This window comes from Mustela nivalis (assembly GCF_964662115.1).
Source record: "Mustela nivalis genome assembly, chromosome: 18".
Lineage (NCBI taxonomy): Eukaryota > Metazoa > Chordata > Mammalia > Carnivora > Mustelidae > Mustela > Mustela nivalis.
Window position 1 is genome coordinate 31513289 of NC_139037.1, and position 15137 is coordinate 31528425.

A 15137-nucleotide genomic window follows, 5' to 3' on the forward strand; every position below is an offset into this window, starting at 1 on the left:
TCCCTCTGGGGCTCCATAAGTCACGTTCCAGATTAATTTTGTCATAAAATTGACTAGTGCGCTAAGGGATCTTGGGAGTTTGGGGGCTGTCCTTGGATGTGTGATTTTTTTTTTTTCAATGGGAGAAAGCTATATTCAATTATCTAATATCTCAAAGGAACCCCCAAAGACTTCCCAAATCATGCAGAAATTGGAATTCTTTTTAAAAGCGTTTGCTCCTGGGGAGAGAGCATTTGCAGGAACTCAAGAAGCTTTTGCTCACAGCAAGGCTTCCCCAGTCTTCTGGATAAACTAGAAACAAAGACAAGGACCAGAAGCATCTTCAGACTTTGTGAGAGTGGCTCTCCCTGGGGGTTTTGGGGTGAGAAGCTCATGCAGGTGTCTGTACTCAGACTTCGGAGGCTAAGTCCCAACACATTTTGAAGGAACAAATTTTAGTTTTGGTAAAATGATATGATTGTTGGACAAACTATTGTTTCATAATCCAACGTGCTTTTACAGAACTTCTCCGCTCTCTTAGAAAGATCCTCACTGGAGGGAACAAAGTAGTAGGATTTTGCCTTATACTCCTAGTTGTCCACTGCTCTCACGATATTTTTAGAGTTTACATCTCATGATGGGTGGACGTCTCCGACTATGAAAATTCATGTTCTATTAATGGCCCAGTGTTGAAAATTCAGCCACAGAGTCAGCTGGGTATATTGCTTATTAGCTTAAAAGCATAAAGCCTTCTAGAGCTTCCTTTTGTGTGCCAAATAAACTTCAAATGAACCGAGGATCATTTCGCAGGAAACTCTTAAGTTGAGCGGTAATAGAAAGTAGTTAGTAGAATATTACACTTTTCATTTGGGCAAACAGATGGGATGCCTGCTTTTAGATTTAATCAGGGGCTGACAGACAGGTAGGACGCCGGCATATTTTAGTTGGAGTCTCTTTCTTTCCAGGAAAGAATGAAACTACTTAATATGCAGTATATCCAGCCCCCATCTATTGCACTATGCCCCGTGATCTCGAATGCTTAACTTTTTCTCATTTCTGATGACATTTACAAAGGGCATCTAACTGCAAGTGAATCCGTTTATTAACACATCTTTTAGTCTAGTCTTCCCTTGCACAAAAAAAGTTATGAATGTGTGGTTGTGTGTGTGTGTGTGTGTACACAGTTAAAAAATAAAACAAAGGCTGTTTAAATCACCAAGAGCACACCCAAGTCTCCATTTACATAGACACAGACGTAAATAAATGATTTAACAATTTGGGAGTCATGAGTCTCTGACCTCATGCTTTCTCAACTAACCTTTTTAAAAGATTTTGATATCAATTGTTTCTCTTTTTTCCCCAGAAGCACATAATACACGGTAACCTTAGCATGCACAATCTGTTTAAACAGAAGCATAACAGACAAGTGCAGCCAATGGTGGATTTTAATATCGCGGTAGAGGTTCTATTACCTTGCTGGAAACCCAATCTCCCCCCACCTCCTTCAAATGCAAGTCCCTGGACACCCCCCCCCCCCCGCATCAGAGATCATTTGTTATGCAGAGTTTTGTGAAGCAATCAAAATTAATTCACAGCGATCTTTTCACCCAGAACCTCCAGCCTCTAATAATGGCCTTTCTCAACAGGTGTTCACTGTGGCGATCTGACTTCAAATTGCCAGACTAAAGGTTTTATTCTTTCGTCATTTCTTTTTTAATCTCAAACTTGTAATTTACTAATCTGTAGCAGCTGCCAAGGAAGGCCCAGCTGCTTACTACCAAGAGGGGAAGGGTACCTCCTAGGAGGCCGGGGCAGGAGAACTTCACCTCTGGACAACCAGGAGGCAAAACTTGAGATCCACAACCTGGGCGGGACCGGGACGGACATAGTCCCCGGGGCCCCTTCCTCCAAGGCTGACCCCAAATTGGTGATATCTGACTGGTGATAGCAGACCCCTCCAGAAGGGCTTCAGAAATGTCCTGGGTTCGGCACAAGGGAGTAGAGATGGGACAGTGGTGGCAGCAACACCAATCGCCAGAAAAATACCATGCAGAAGAGTTTTTAAAAACCGGCCTCTTTCACCTCTGCCAGTTGAACTCGCCCAGGCTAATGTACTGTCCATCGGCTCTCAGATCTGCCTCCTTTTAAGGGAAAACTAGAGTGGGAAAGCAGGAATTAAGTTTTACTGCCGAGATTCTTAGCCTTCATGGCTCATCAGAAGCAAGTTGGCTGAGTGTGTGTGAGAGAACAAGGGACCAGACTTGCCATTTCCAGATTGCCAGAACTCTAAGTGCCTGGGTTCCGGCCCTAGACAGTCTGATGTAGTAGGCTGGCATGGGGCCTGGGATTAGATGTTTTAACAAGTATCACAGGGACCTGATGTGAGGAGCCTTGAATCCCTTCCATCAGGGCTAGTTGTTCCACTGCCTCAGTAATCTGATCTCTATAATGGGTCCCCCTCTTCAGTCTCCACAATCACATGGTTCCCAACATAGACTCATATCGTTCCTCCTTTGAGCGGGTATCCCTGGGAAGCCACTTGACTGGCTGACAGGTGGTTTTCTTCCTACGGAGATGACGTCATGGAAAGGCATAGACATTGTTGTTAAGAAGTAACCAACTTTGCCAGGTAGTAATCCTTGGCCTCCTGGTTTTGTGGGTAAATGATGCCTGCAGCTTGTTTATTACCTCTGGCTTGATGTCTGAAAGGAGGCATCCTAGGCTGAGGTGGGGACTTTGTGCAAAGACCGAACTAGAGACAAATCCGCCCTGACATGGGGGGACCAGAGGCTCCCCGAGGGTTAGGAAGACATTGGAAGATGTCTGTGACAGGCCTTGACTTTGTCCTAAGCTGGGAGCCAGCGTTCTGCAAGGGGTCAGAAAGGAGGCAGGGTGACGTGTCTGGCCTGACTTACTGGGAAGAGGATTTGGATTCCTTTGGTCTATGCTGGAAGGAGCAGACATAGAACCAGGCAGCTTCAGAGAGGCAAACCGGAAGTCTTAGGTGAATCCAAAATAATGATAGAGACCATCAATGATGTATTGAGGATCCCATTGTCTTGGTGGCCCCCCTCCCTAAGGCCACTCCTTTGCAGACTAATCCCGCTTTGGGAGGCAGGAGAAACCTTCCCATCCCCTTCCCAGAGACCATTGCCCCTTACCATTTTAGCTTGGTTGTTTCCTTGTGAAGGCTCCCCTGGATCCATTCAAAACTTAATTATGGCTATAAAAACCATGCCAGGGCAGAGTGGGGATGTGCATGTGCACAGCTGCTCCTCCAACACACTCTTCTGCGCATGGGGCCATGTAGGGGCTCAGAACGCTGATGGGCGTTGATTTTGTAATACACTAACGACTCTGTTTTGCGCTTGCAAGACTCTTACGTTTCATGGGGGAGTGGAAAGCTGTCTTGGGCCCCAGATGCCAAGGAGCACCCCCTCATCAGCAACCTATCTATGTACGAAAAATCCTATCTACGACCCTCATTTCATTTCTACGTTGCACAAAGCACACACACCCCACCCCCCGCAAGGGAGGGGAGACGTTCAATAGCCTCTTTAGGAAAATGTGCTTTATTCTCCCCCCCTTGACCTTGCTGTAGGTCCAGCAGACGTGGCTGAAAGGCACCCCAAAGAGTTTTCTAAGCGGGAACCGCCATCTCGGTTTGACAACAGACTCGTCCAGAGCTGGTGGCTGCTGTCAGCCTGGAGAAGGACGCCTGTGGATGGTATTACGTGCTTAAGAGCCTGCGTAACATAAGGCATTTATGTACTTTATGAATACATAAACGTATATGTCTATGGAGCCATAGCCCACCTATGGAGGGTCCTGAAAAAGATTATCTTCATTTGGCAGATGAGAAAGTCAAGAACCAGAGAGGGGAAGACTCTTGCTCAAGGTCGCACAGCAGGTTTGGTAGGAATCTTTTGACCAGCCATTCAGAGATTTTGAGCCCTACACTCTTGGTAGAGTTGTTGTTTTTTTTGTTTTGTTTTGTTTTGTTTTGTTGTTTTGTCTAATGTTTCCCAAGTGCTTATATTTATGTTATTGTATGTTCATTGGAATCATCCCTTCTTTCATTCGTTCAACAAATATTGAGCATCTAAGACACGTCGGAGCTGGGGATACAGTGGTGAGCCAGGCAGACATGGTTGGGGTCCTCATGGAACTTTTGGTCCCATGGGAGAAACAGACATGAAACAGATAATTACACATAAGTAAGTGATCAGAAGGGGAGAGTTTGTGATGTCCTGCAGAGACCTGACCACGTGTGGCAGTGAGGCTGGGTGTGTCTGCCTAGTGTGGGGCTGTCCTGCTGCAGAACAAATAGCCCCCAGATGCCAGGGGTTAATTACGGGACCTATTTGTCTCTCTTGTGCAGGCCTGCTCCTTGGGCTCAATCAGGAACTGAGTCACAGAGACGCTATCTCAGCCCAGCCTGCCATCTCAGGAGAAAGGAATGCGTTTCAGTGTTTCTTCCTGGAGGCGGCCATGTCACTTCTGCTCCTATTTCATTGGCCCATTCAGGTCACACGGCCACGGGGGCCCTAGAAGGGGGTGGGAGGGGCATCCTCCTCCAGGCGCCCAGAGAATGATCCAGAATGGCTACCGCGCAGGAATTGGAGGTGGCTTCTCTGGTTTCGGCAGGAATCTGAATCGTGTGTGACTATTAAGCAAGGACAGGTTAGCACATTGGAAGTGTGGGGAGCAGCTGTGACTACCAGCGGCCTGTGCTCAGGTCCTGAGGTAGGAAGGATCATAGCCCATGTGAACGACAGAAAGAAGTAGCTAGAACCCAGTGAGCCAGGGGAACGTGGCTCCCATGCACACAGGTCATGTGGGGACTTAGACCCCACCTCCCAATGGGAGATGGTTAGTCAATACCGCAGAGAGAGGGGAGTGGCCAAAGCTTCTCCCTTGAACTTGAATGCTACCTGGTCCCCCACAGCCCACAAGGGCCTCCACCTGTCATGGGAAGAGCATATAGCCCATCTTCCCTCAGCACCTTGGAGGGCAGCTCCTCTGTTTGCCAAGCCTCACAGTTTACTGAACAGAATTTCTGGTCAAAGCGGTACTCTGATGTTCCTGTTTCCAATTGCTAAGGGGCTCCTCTGTGTCAGGCTTCTGAGAAAACTTCCAAAAGGCGATATTTGCCTATCAACCAGGGTGACATGTTGGGGGCATCAAAGAGGTGGTTTCAGAAATGGCTGCAGGGAGAAGCAGGGAAGTCTTTTCCATGCTGGGCCCCCATCTCCCAATTAGCATACAAAAACATTTTTAAAGGAATAACCTTTCCTAATAAAGTCTTATAATCTCAATAAGACATTTCAGCAGGGGAATTATTAGATATTAATTCATGCCTAGTTGCACTGACAGCTCTCGGCCGTCCATGCAGTCCTAATAGCACGCTAGGTGAGAATTAATATACCATAATTCACGCTCTGTCATGCATTATTGCTTAAATAAGATACATGAAGAATAACCTATTCTGTCGAAATAACTGGGATGCTCAGAGTTCTCCCGGCCAAGTTATAAATAGTTACGTTAGGATCCAGAATTTTTTTGTATTACTAAATTTGAAATAAATTGCATATATGTATCCTCATCTGTAATTACTGTGAACATTTTTCTTAAGTACTAACATTAAGTTCAGTCATATTCCATGTTTTAAAATTGAACTTAAGCAAAATCACATAATTTTCTTGAGACCAAAATAGAAATTTCTTTCCTCCGTATATAATTGTATCTGGTGCGATGGCATGCTAGAGGGTATCCGGACAAATGCTCAGGAACGATGAAATGGGTATGACCCAGAGGGGGACAACATAGAAGCAGGGGGATGTCAGGGGGCCCTAGAGGATACTCTGTTTATGTTTATGAAGAGTTTGAGTCTCACTGGACTCATGAGCTTGACTCATGATTCCTGTTTCCCTAGCAAGGGAGTGCAGCAGGAGGCAGTCCCCGTCCTCCAGAAGCTTCTAGCCTCCTGAGAAAGACAGTATTGATGTAGGTGATAAACTAACCATGTCCGCATTGGGTAATTCTGAAGAAAATGCCAAGGTGTGATGAGGAAGACCATGGAGTCCTTTGGAAGAGCTCTGCCGGCAGAGCCATAGGCTCCCAGAGTAATAAGATGAATAGCTGATAAATCAGTTATGTGTTTATCATATCATTGTTGGGCACCTTATTCTGTGCCTGTCTCGGATGGACACTGAGCATAGGAAGAATTTGGTGGTCTGATGAGGGAGTGGGCACTTACAGATAGAGATAACCACGATGCCATGTGGTAACGGCCAAAAACCAGGATAACGCAAAGTCTCGGAAGGGAGCAGTGCCTCTCTCAGCCTGGTCATGGGGAATCTAATCAAGGAAAACTTCATGGAGGAGGTGACCCCTGAGATGGGTCTTCCAAGAAAGGAATTAGCCAGATAACATATTGAGAGTGAGGTCAAGGGTGGGCAGAAAGGAGATGGTGGTGGCTCAGGGAGAGGAAAGGCCGAGAAGGTCAGAGGGTGGGACAGGTGGCCAAGTGTGGAGAAGAGCTCATGTGTTGTCCTGATGTGACTAGATTTACTTTAAAGTCCCACCATCGGAGTGATTAGTGAAGTTTGTATCCAGGAAGAAAAGGGGGGGAAGCAAGGAGAGCAGGTAGGAAGCTGTTGCTTCCGTCCAGGAGAGGGGGCGGATGCCAGGACTAGCCCAGAGGGGCAGTGGAGGTGGGACAAGGAGGAAGCAGAGTGACAACATGGAGACATGAACAGGAGAGGGGATGAGTTAAATCAGGGATGTGCTGTGTTCTAGGCCTTGAGCTTGTTAGGAGAAAAGTCTGGGCTGCGGGTCAGGTCTTGGGGACCTCCCACATTCACAAACCTGGAACACCAGAGTTGAGAGAGCCCCTGGAGAACATCTACCCATCCCACCACCCATTTCAAAGACAGGGAAACTGAGTTCCAGAATGTGGGGGGACCTTGTCAGGTGCACAACAAATCTCTGAATCCTTTTCCAGACTGATGACTTCTTTTCAACAGAATGTTTTCCACTTTAATTGCCAAATTAGAGAACTAACTGGGGGCTGAGGGAGACAGAAATGCTAAGTAGAGTGATGGCTTATAACAGCGTTCCCAAAACTCAGGTGGCTCTCAAATGGCACTTGTAAATTTCACCATGGTCGGTTGCCTTGTATTTTAATTAACTCCTTTTTTTTTTTTTTTTTTTTGCTTTAATGATATTTTTCAAAAGAGAAAGCTTATATCACTTCCATACATGGACGCTGACTTTTCTCTTCCTAGAAAAAAAAAAAAAAAGTAAATCTGAAAATTAACTCCATGAAAATAAAGCAATCATAAAGTGTTAGCCAGGTACTATTTTCTGCCTGAAGCCTACTCTCTCTTCGTGAGAGAGAGAGAGAGATTGAGAGATTGTTGGATTTTGGAGGGGGCTGAAAGACCTATTGGCACCAAACTGAGCCTTTTTGCTTGTCTCTGTGGAATTAGAAGAATATTGAAAAGAGAAGTTTTGTCTTGCTGTGTGGTTCAAGTTTCTGAAGAGGTATGGCCCTATACTTCCTAAAGCATGCCATGCCTTGAGAAATACTGCGATAGTTAAAAAAACAACAACAAAAAAACCCCCAAACAACAACAACAACAAAGTATCACTTCCACATATCCCAAAGTTGGGCTGTTTTATTGATCTATCAAAGCAAAAGAATGAGAAGCGCCAAGCTGGCATGCGTCTATTGAATGACTATCAAAGATGCCATCAAACCTCTTTCAAAGAACTCTTCTTGAGAATGCTTTTGGTTTTGCCATTTCGGTTCAAACGAGGATGATTCCCTGTCTTGCCCCTGCCTCCTGGTGTAGTCATAGCTCAATGAGAATTTACCTCCAAGGATTGTGCTTGTGGGTGTCTGGGTAACTCAGTCGGTTAAGCGTTTGCCTTTGGCTCAGGTAGTGTCCTTGGGGTCCTGGAATCAAGCCCTACACTGGGCTACCTACTCAAAGGGAAGCCTGCTTCCCCCTCTCCCTCTGCTGCTCCCCCACCCCCACCCCGCTTGTACTCTGTCACTTTCTGTCAAATAAACTAATTTTTTAAAAAAGAGAGAGAGTTGTGCTTGTGCTGATGAACTGTCTGTCAAGATGTCTAGATCATTCCTTGAGGCTACCCCCAACCGCCAAAAGGAAGCAAGGGCATGATGTTGGAATAACACCTCCTGGGGAATTAAGTCTTCACCCACTAGGGGTAGGCCTATGCTGAGGACACAGCACACAACCTGGCTTAGTCTGGAGCAAACTAGGCATCTGTTGCTTTGCAAATGTATGTCCTGTCTGTGCTCTGTATCTTTTGTTTCTCATGCTTCATAAGTTTGGATTCTCCCAAAAGCAGAGCCTGAGAAAAGGACTTGGGTGCAGATAGCTAATTTGAAAAAATGTCCCAGAAGGCAGGAGTTGAAGGAGCAGGGACAGTGACAGAAGAAAGGAATAGAAGCCAGAAAGCATGGTGGGGCTGGTTACTGCTACGGGACTGGCTGGGGACCAGACACGTGGACATTGGATGGAGAAATGTCTACCACGCCCATGCCAAGATCAACTGGGCCACCGGGATGTGGCTTGGGCCCCAGAAAGGCTGTGTTCACCACGTCCTCCCCTGCTCCCAGAAACGTGGGTAGTGTGGAAGCTGCCGGTAAGAGGCATCCCGAAGAGTGCCATTTCTTCTCTGTATCTTTCCTCCCTAGGCGGTGGGAGAGAAGGGGGCTGTGGAGGAGGGCAGAGTCCTGCCTCGAATCCCTCTCACCTCTCCCCACCCACCCCACCTTTCTCAAGGGAGATGCCTCACCTTGTCTTCTGGGAAACGTTCCAGGGGGAGAAACCCTGCCTTGGCCTCCCTCCCAGAGCTCCACTGTCTGTTTCAAGTTGACCTTGATTTTCCGTTTCCTTTGCTGTACTGCTGGCTGGAGGGGGCTTTTCAGGGCCCCTGGTTTTCAGGACCCAGCAGCCTCTTCACAGGTGTGATGTGCAGTATGAGCAAGCTGGTCTGGCTGGGAGGAGGAAGAGAAGCAGGAGGGGAAGCAGCAAGAACCATTCTCTGGACTCAAGGAGGAGCTGCGCCTACATCAACCTCAGACCCCTGTGCCTTTGACCCTCCTCCAGACCATGGCCGGTGACCTGTCCCCCTTGCCAGAATGGAGGCACAGGTGGAATCTGCAGGGTGGGGGTTGTGGAGGGTGAGCTCCCCTCCCCAGCCTCCCTGCCCGCCCCCCTCTCCAGCTTGTCTGCAAGGGATGCTGAAATGTCGATTGTCTCCTAGCCGTTCCTTGGCTAACCCAATCAATCCATATGAAAAGAACGGATTAAATTGACGGATCCACATATATTTAATGATTGCTGCTCTTTGACCAAGACGAGTTTCTCAGGAAGCACTTGTCACAAACTATTGATAGAGTCTTTCAATCTCGTCTTGCTGCGCGTAGGGCTTTCTGGGTCCCCAAAATGGCCAATCTCGGGTGACCCCAGAGCTCACGCTGCAAGAAAAGGAGTTGCTCATCTTCACTGGTGGGCGAGTGGGTTTAACTCTCCGCTTCTGGATCTTTCGGCAGACAGGGCTTCCCACACAGATGATAACATGACTTCCCACCCCACCTTTGTAATTTCTCAGGAGGTCTCTGCCAATCGCAAGGAGTGTCACAAAATGCCTAGATGAAATACTTCTCCAGTCCAATTTGTCATGACTGGCGATACGTTATGTATGGTGATAATATTAGATACCAACTCTTGAGAGTTGGTCTTACATACTTACTGGATTTTATAGTCACAGAAACCCAGAATGGTTGATATTTTTAAATATCCCTCGTTTGTGATGAGGACACTGAGGTACAGAGAGGTTAAGGAACATGTCCGACGTCACACAGCAATAGCAGAGCTGGGAGGCTAGCCCATCCTGTTAGACTGCACATACTGAGCCATTCACCACTGCACAATGGTAATAATACTTATGCGCGCCATCGAATTTTGTGTGTGTGTTGGATCTATGCCTTGTGATGATGTGTGACTTAGATGCCAGGCTTAAAAAGATGGCAGCACAGTCTCCCTCTTCCCTGGGGTTACACTGTCTCTGCAGCCTCAAGGATGGAAAGTCTACAAGACAGCCCAATTCCAGGCGAATGTCTCACCTTGAAATATTGTCCAAACACTTCCTCTACTCTCTATGTTTTTGTCTCTCTCTGTGTCTCTGCCTCTATCTCTGTCTCTCTACCTCTCTGCAGCTGAAAGTCTGGACCTTCTAACTCAACACACACCATAACTACCCGTGTTTTAAAGACCTGTTTCATAGCTTCCCTAAACGACCACCTACCACGTATCTACCAGGGGCCAGCCACTATGCTAGGAAAAAGAAAACACAGTTCCTGCTCTCAGGAAAGGCACACTCCTTTCTGCAAACGCATGAAAACAATTGCAATATAGTGTAAGTCCTGTGACAGGTACCTGGGGCACTGTGGTGGCCCAGAGAAAGCATGCCCCCTTAACCAAGGCCACATGCAGAGGGCTTCCTGGAGGAGGCAATATTTGCACTAAGCCTTGAAGAGTACATGTTAATAGTCGGTTGAAAGAGCTTGCATTCAAGGACGGAGACCCAGAGGAGCAGGTGTTAAAGAGCAGAGATGTTAAAGAGGTCACGTTGGCAGGCAGCAATTCGAAGGGGATGAGGGAGAGGGAGGACTTCCCAGACTCCCGTTTGCTAGTGGGGAAGACAGTGGTGTCACTCCCCAGGACAGATGTTACAGGAAACGCCACAGGCTTGGGAGGGAATGGAGAGCTCAGACTTGGAGGTGTTGGGTTTGAGGAACTGAAGGACCATCATGGACACCGCCTGGAAGGTGGGTCTAGACTCCTGGCAACGTCCTCCTCTGCAGAGGACTGAAAGCTCTTTGCAGCCTGGGGTGTGATTCGTTCTTTTGTATCTTCCAGTGAAGGGCCCTCAGGGCAGGGTCTACAGAATCCTGTCCATCTCTCAAGGAGACCTCAGAACACATGACCACCACCTCCTGGAAGCTTCTGGGACCACTCCTTGCCCAGAATGCTCTCTCCTCTTCATTCTTACCACATGACCTCTTCTCTAGGGGGTCACTTTATAATTGTGGCTGTTTAACTGACACATATGTACCTTGCCACCCTAAGTAATAAACTCCTGGAGGGAGTTGGCCACCCATCCCTGCCTGGCTCAGGGTTGAGGTCTCTTGCCGGCTCACTGGTGGATGAAAGAAAACTGTCCACGAAGGGAGCTCTGGGATGTTCTGGCTTGGTCTTCTGGTGTCCATAAATACAGGGACCTTGATCAGCCCTCTTGAGAAGGGGACATCTGATCCGGGATGTCTGTTCGGAGCTCACAGGGCTGGCCTGGGACCTCAGGGAAGCTGGCTTTTGGGGTCCCTTCCCACCTCAACTCAAGGGGCTCTGCAAGGCAAATGCATTTTTAGCTCAGCCCCAACTCCCCGGTGTGGAAACACAGCATCAGAGTCCCAGGCTCTGAGAAGGCAGAGCCCACAGAGGGGCTGACTCCTTTTATGGCATCCTCCGTCCCTCTCCCCCAAGCATCCTGACCCTCCATACTTCATGCTTGACTCTCCCGCCCCACCGCATTCCTGAGCATTTGATCTAGAGTCTATAAGTAGATGTAATAAAATGCCAAGTTTCTTTAAAAAGAAAATCACAACCCCCCCGCCCCCTTCCGAAGATCAACCTGGGGATCGTCCAATAACAAACAACAGGGCTTTGCTCCCTGATGTGGGGCTGGGCCATGTCGCCCGCCTGAAGTCTCGACATCCCGGGGTCCCTGCCTGCGGCTCGGTTTTTGCCCATTATTTCTCTCTTAACCTGTATTTATTTTCGTTTGGCTAAAGGAAGCCACACATAATTTAAGAGTAACATGAAGAGCCTGAGCTAAAGGGCTCTCTTCTCTCCCCTCTTTCCCCAGACGGGCAGAGGTAGAGTTGGAGGGGATGTTGGATTTGGTCCTTTTTGGCTTGTGAGTGTGCCCAGACCAGGCAGCATGCACAACTCTGGTCCTTTACTTGGAGGGAAAGCGGTGGGGAGGCACCCCAGATGCAGCGCCAGCTTAGGCGGTCTTCCCCTCTCTAACCAGACACTGTAACCGCCTTCACTACCAGATGGTTACTAGGTAATCTTCCTGTCTGTTCCCTTGTCAGACCTCAACCTCTCCTTCTGTAAAATGATGGATTCCATTGAGAGTCCTGGCAGAAGGGGTCACGTATCCAAGCCGATGAGAGAGGAGGGTTAGCAGACATCTAGAACCCTTGTACTTCTGGCTTGATAGAGACGTGACTTCAGGGGTCAAGGGTGTGCATTGCATGCCACACCTTCTGTGAGGCCTGCCCAGACCAGGAACCCCAGGACCTCCCTCCTCCCTACCTTTGCCTCCATGATTAATCCTAGATACAATTCTTTGTCTACAACAGAGCTTCTCAAACTGAGTATAACTGACATTCTGAACCAAAGACTTTTTTCATTCATGGCTTAATTCCTTGTGCATTACAAGATGCTTAGCACCGTTGGCCTCTCTGCACTGGGTGGCCAGTGACACCTTCCCCTAGTTGTGACAGCCAAGAAGATCTCCAGACACAGCCCAAGATCTTGGAGTAGGGGGCTGGAAAGTCACCCTCAGTTGAGTACCATGGTCTATGTGATCATACTGGTCTGTATTGTTTTATTTTAAGGCATGCCAATTTATTTATTCATTCACTCATTCATTCATTTATTTAGGTTTTATTTGAGAAAGAGAGACAGAGATGGAGAGAGCACAAGCAAGGGAAATAGCAGGCAGAGGGAGAGGCAGACTCCCCACCGAGCAGAGAACCCGATGCAGGGTTCAATCCCAGGACCCTGAGATCATGACCTGAGCTGAAGGCAGATGCCTAACTGACTGAGCCATCCAGGCACCCCGTACACAGGGCTGTATTTTATTATTTGTCTTTTGCACTCACTCTGAGCTCCCTCCTGGTCAAAGCTGCATTTTATTCATTTCTCTGGCACATAGTTAAGTGTGTAGCATTGGTAGGAGATACAGTAGGTCTTGGAGCCCAGTGGAGTTTTTGCGCTTTTTAATACTGTAGTTGTTCTCTTAAGAGAACTATTCATTGCTGGTGAGTGTCAGGCATCTTTGTTCGGGGGATACACCGGGGATCGTCAAGAAGGGGACCTTCTGTGGCACTTGCATTCTTGTGGGAGCGGGCTGGTGAGGAGAGATGGGCAATAAATGAATGGACAAGTGAGCAAGATCATTTCCAGCAACGATGAGCTCAATGAGGAGAATATTTAAAGGGCTGGGGGCAGAGAGTGCATTAGAGTGCCTTAGACAGGTGGTAGGATATCTCTCTTGTGAAGGCAACCTCTGAGCTGTCCTTGACACTTAGAGGGAGGGCAGAAGTACTTCTCTAAATTATTCATCTTTGCTTTCCCATCAATCTCCTAGTGGTCGGCACTTAGTAGGTACTCCATAAAATTTGTCGGTAGAGTGAATTCTCTCCCCTGTCAGTGCAAGGAGAGTTGGGGTTGCAAATGTTCACCACCCTTTGTGTTCTGGCGTCAGTTCTAGAATTATCAACTAGTGGGGTGTGAGCGCTGCAATGTTCGTAGACAAAGCCTGAATCAACCCCCCCCCCATCATCCTGTCTCCATGCAGTTCTGTTTATACAAAGCAAGTTTCTTTAAAATAGAGGAGACAAGAATCTCCTCTCCAAATCAATCATTTAATCACACATCAATCATCATGGGCATTTAAAACCTGAAACCACATCTATACACTCTGGACACTTCCCGGACCAGGTGTGAACCCCAGGACAGACCGCGGGGGGAATATGTGAGCTTCCCACCCAGATCTACCTTGCCGATCAAGTGTGCTCCGAGGACTGGGTAACGTTACCATTGTGCTCGGATAAGAAGGTCCCATTCCGGCCCCCACCCCACAGCAGGGGGGAAGGAAAAAGAGCTTAATCATTAATAACACTAACTTGCATTTCTAGAGCCTTGAAAATGAGAATTTTGCCCTTTTTTCCCTGGGAGTAAATTGGGTCAGAGTGTCCCCAGAATTTACATTTCAATTAAAAATACAATAATAACACATTGTGCTAATAGTGAATGATTCCGACTCAGGGGAAGATGACACCGCCCGCTACTTTGTTAATGAAAAGCCCCCTTCATTCGGACGGGCCACACATCAGCGGTCACAAATCTCCTGTCTTGTTCTGGGTCTGGCGGGTGGAATGGGCAGGGAGGGGTGCGGCTGGGGGATGCGAGGGAGGCACCGGGACCTTGTCCTGCAGGCCTTCCTGAGGAGGAAGTCTGGCCTCACTGCCCAGTGCCGCTGGCTCCCATTGGGCACCCAGTCCACCTCTCAAAACCCAACCTGACTTGGCCTTTAAAGCCAGCCTTTAAAAAAGTAAATAAAGCAGGATTGTTGTTGGGGTTTTGTTTGTTTGTTTGTTTTCCCCTTTGTGGTTTTTGTTGTTGTTTGGTAGGTTTTATGTGTTTGTTTTTGCTTTTTTTTTTTTTTTGCTTTTCTAGGCAATAGCTGGTGGCATCAGAGAACTTGCCACAGGCCACCTCGTGCTCCAAGGCCTTTGTGAGTGGGTTGAACTTTTAAAATATCCCCCATCAACCTCTGGAGTTGGAATCTGAAAGAAGCTTCAGCTCAGGGTTGCTCCTGAACTTGTGGGCCTGGTATTGTTGCTGCTGAGAGCAGAAGCGATTTTCAGGCCAAGGGAATGGTGGCTGCCTTGGAGGGGGTTGCCTTGGAGGGGGTCTTCTGCCTCACTGATCTTCAGACCTGGTCTAAAACTCACCCACACCGATCCCTTTATCTAGATGCAGGACACATGGGAAAGGGAAGGGAGAAGTCATCCTGGCAGGCCTGGGCTTCGGGAGAGCCTGCTCCCAGGACACCCCAAGAAGAAGGCCTTGCTTCCCAGACACAGGGTAAAGAGGTTTGCTCACACATTTGTTTCTGAAAGTAAATAACCACGTTCGATCCTATTTTCATTGGAAAACGACCTTTATATGTGGGGAGAGAATATCACGCAGCACTCTTTCTCAGGAGGGAAACTGCAAAAGCAGTTATGGGATCAGTGTTCGGGCAGGCGGCAGTTGGGA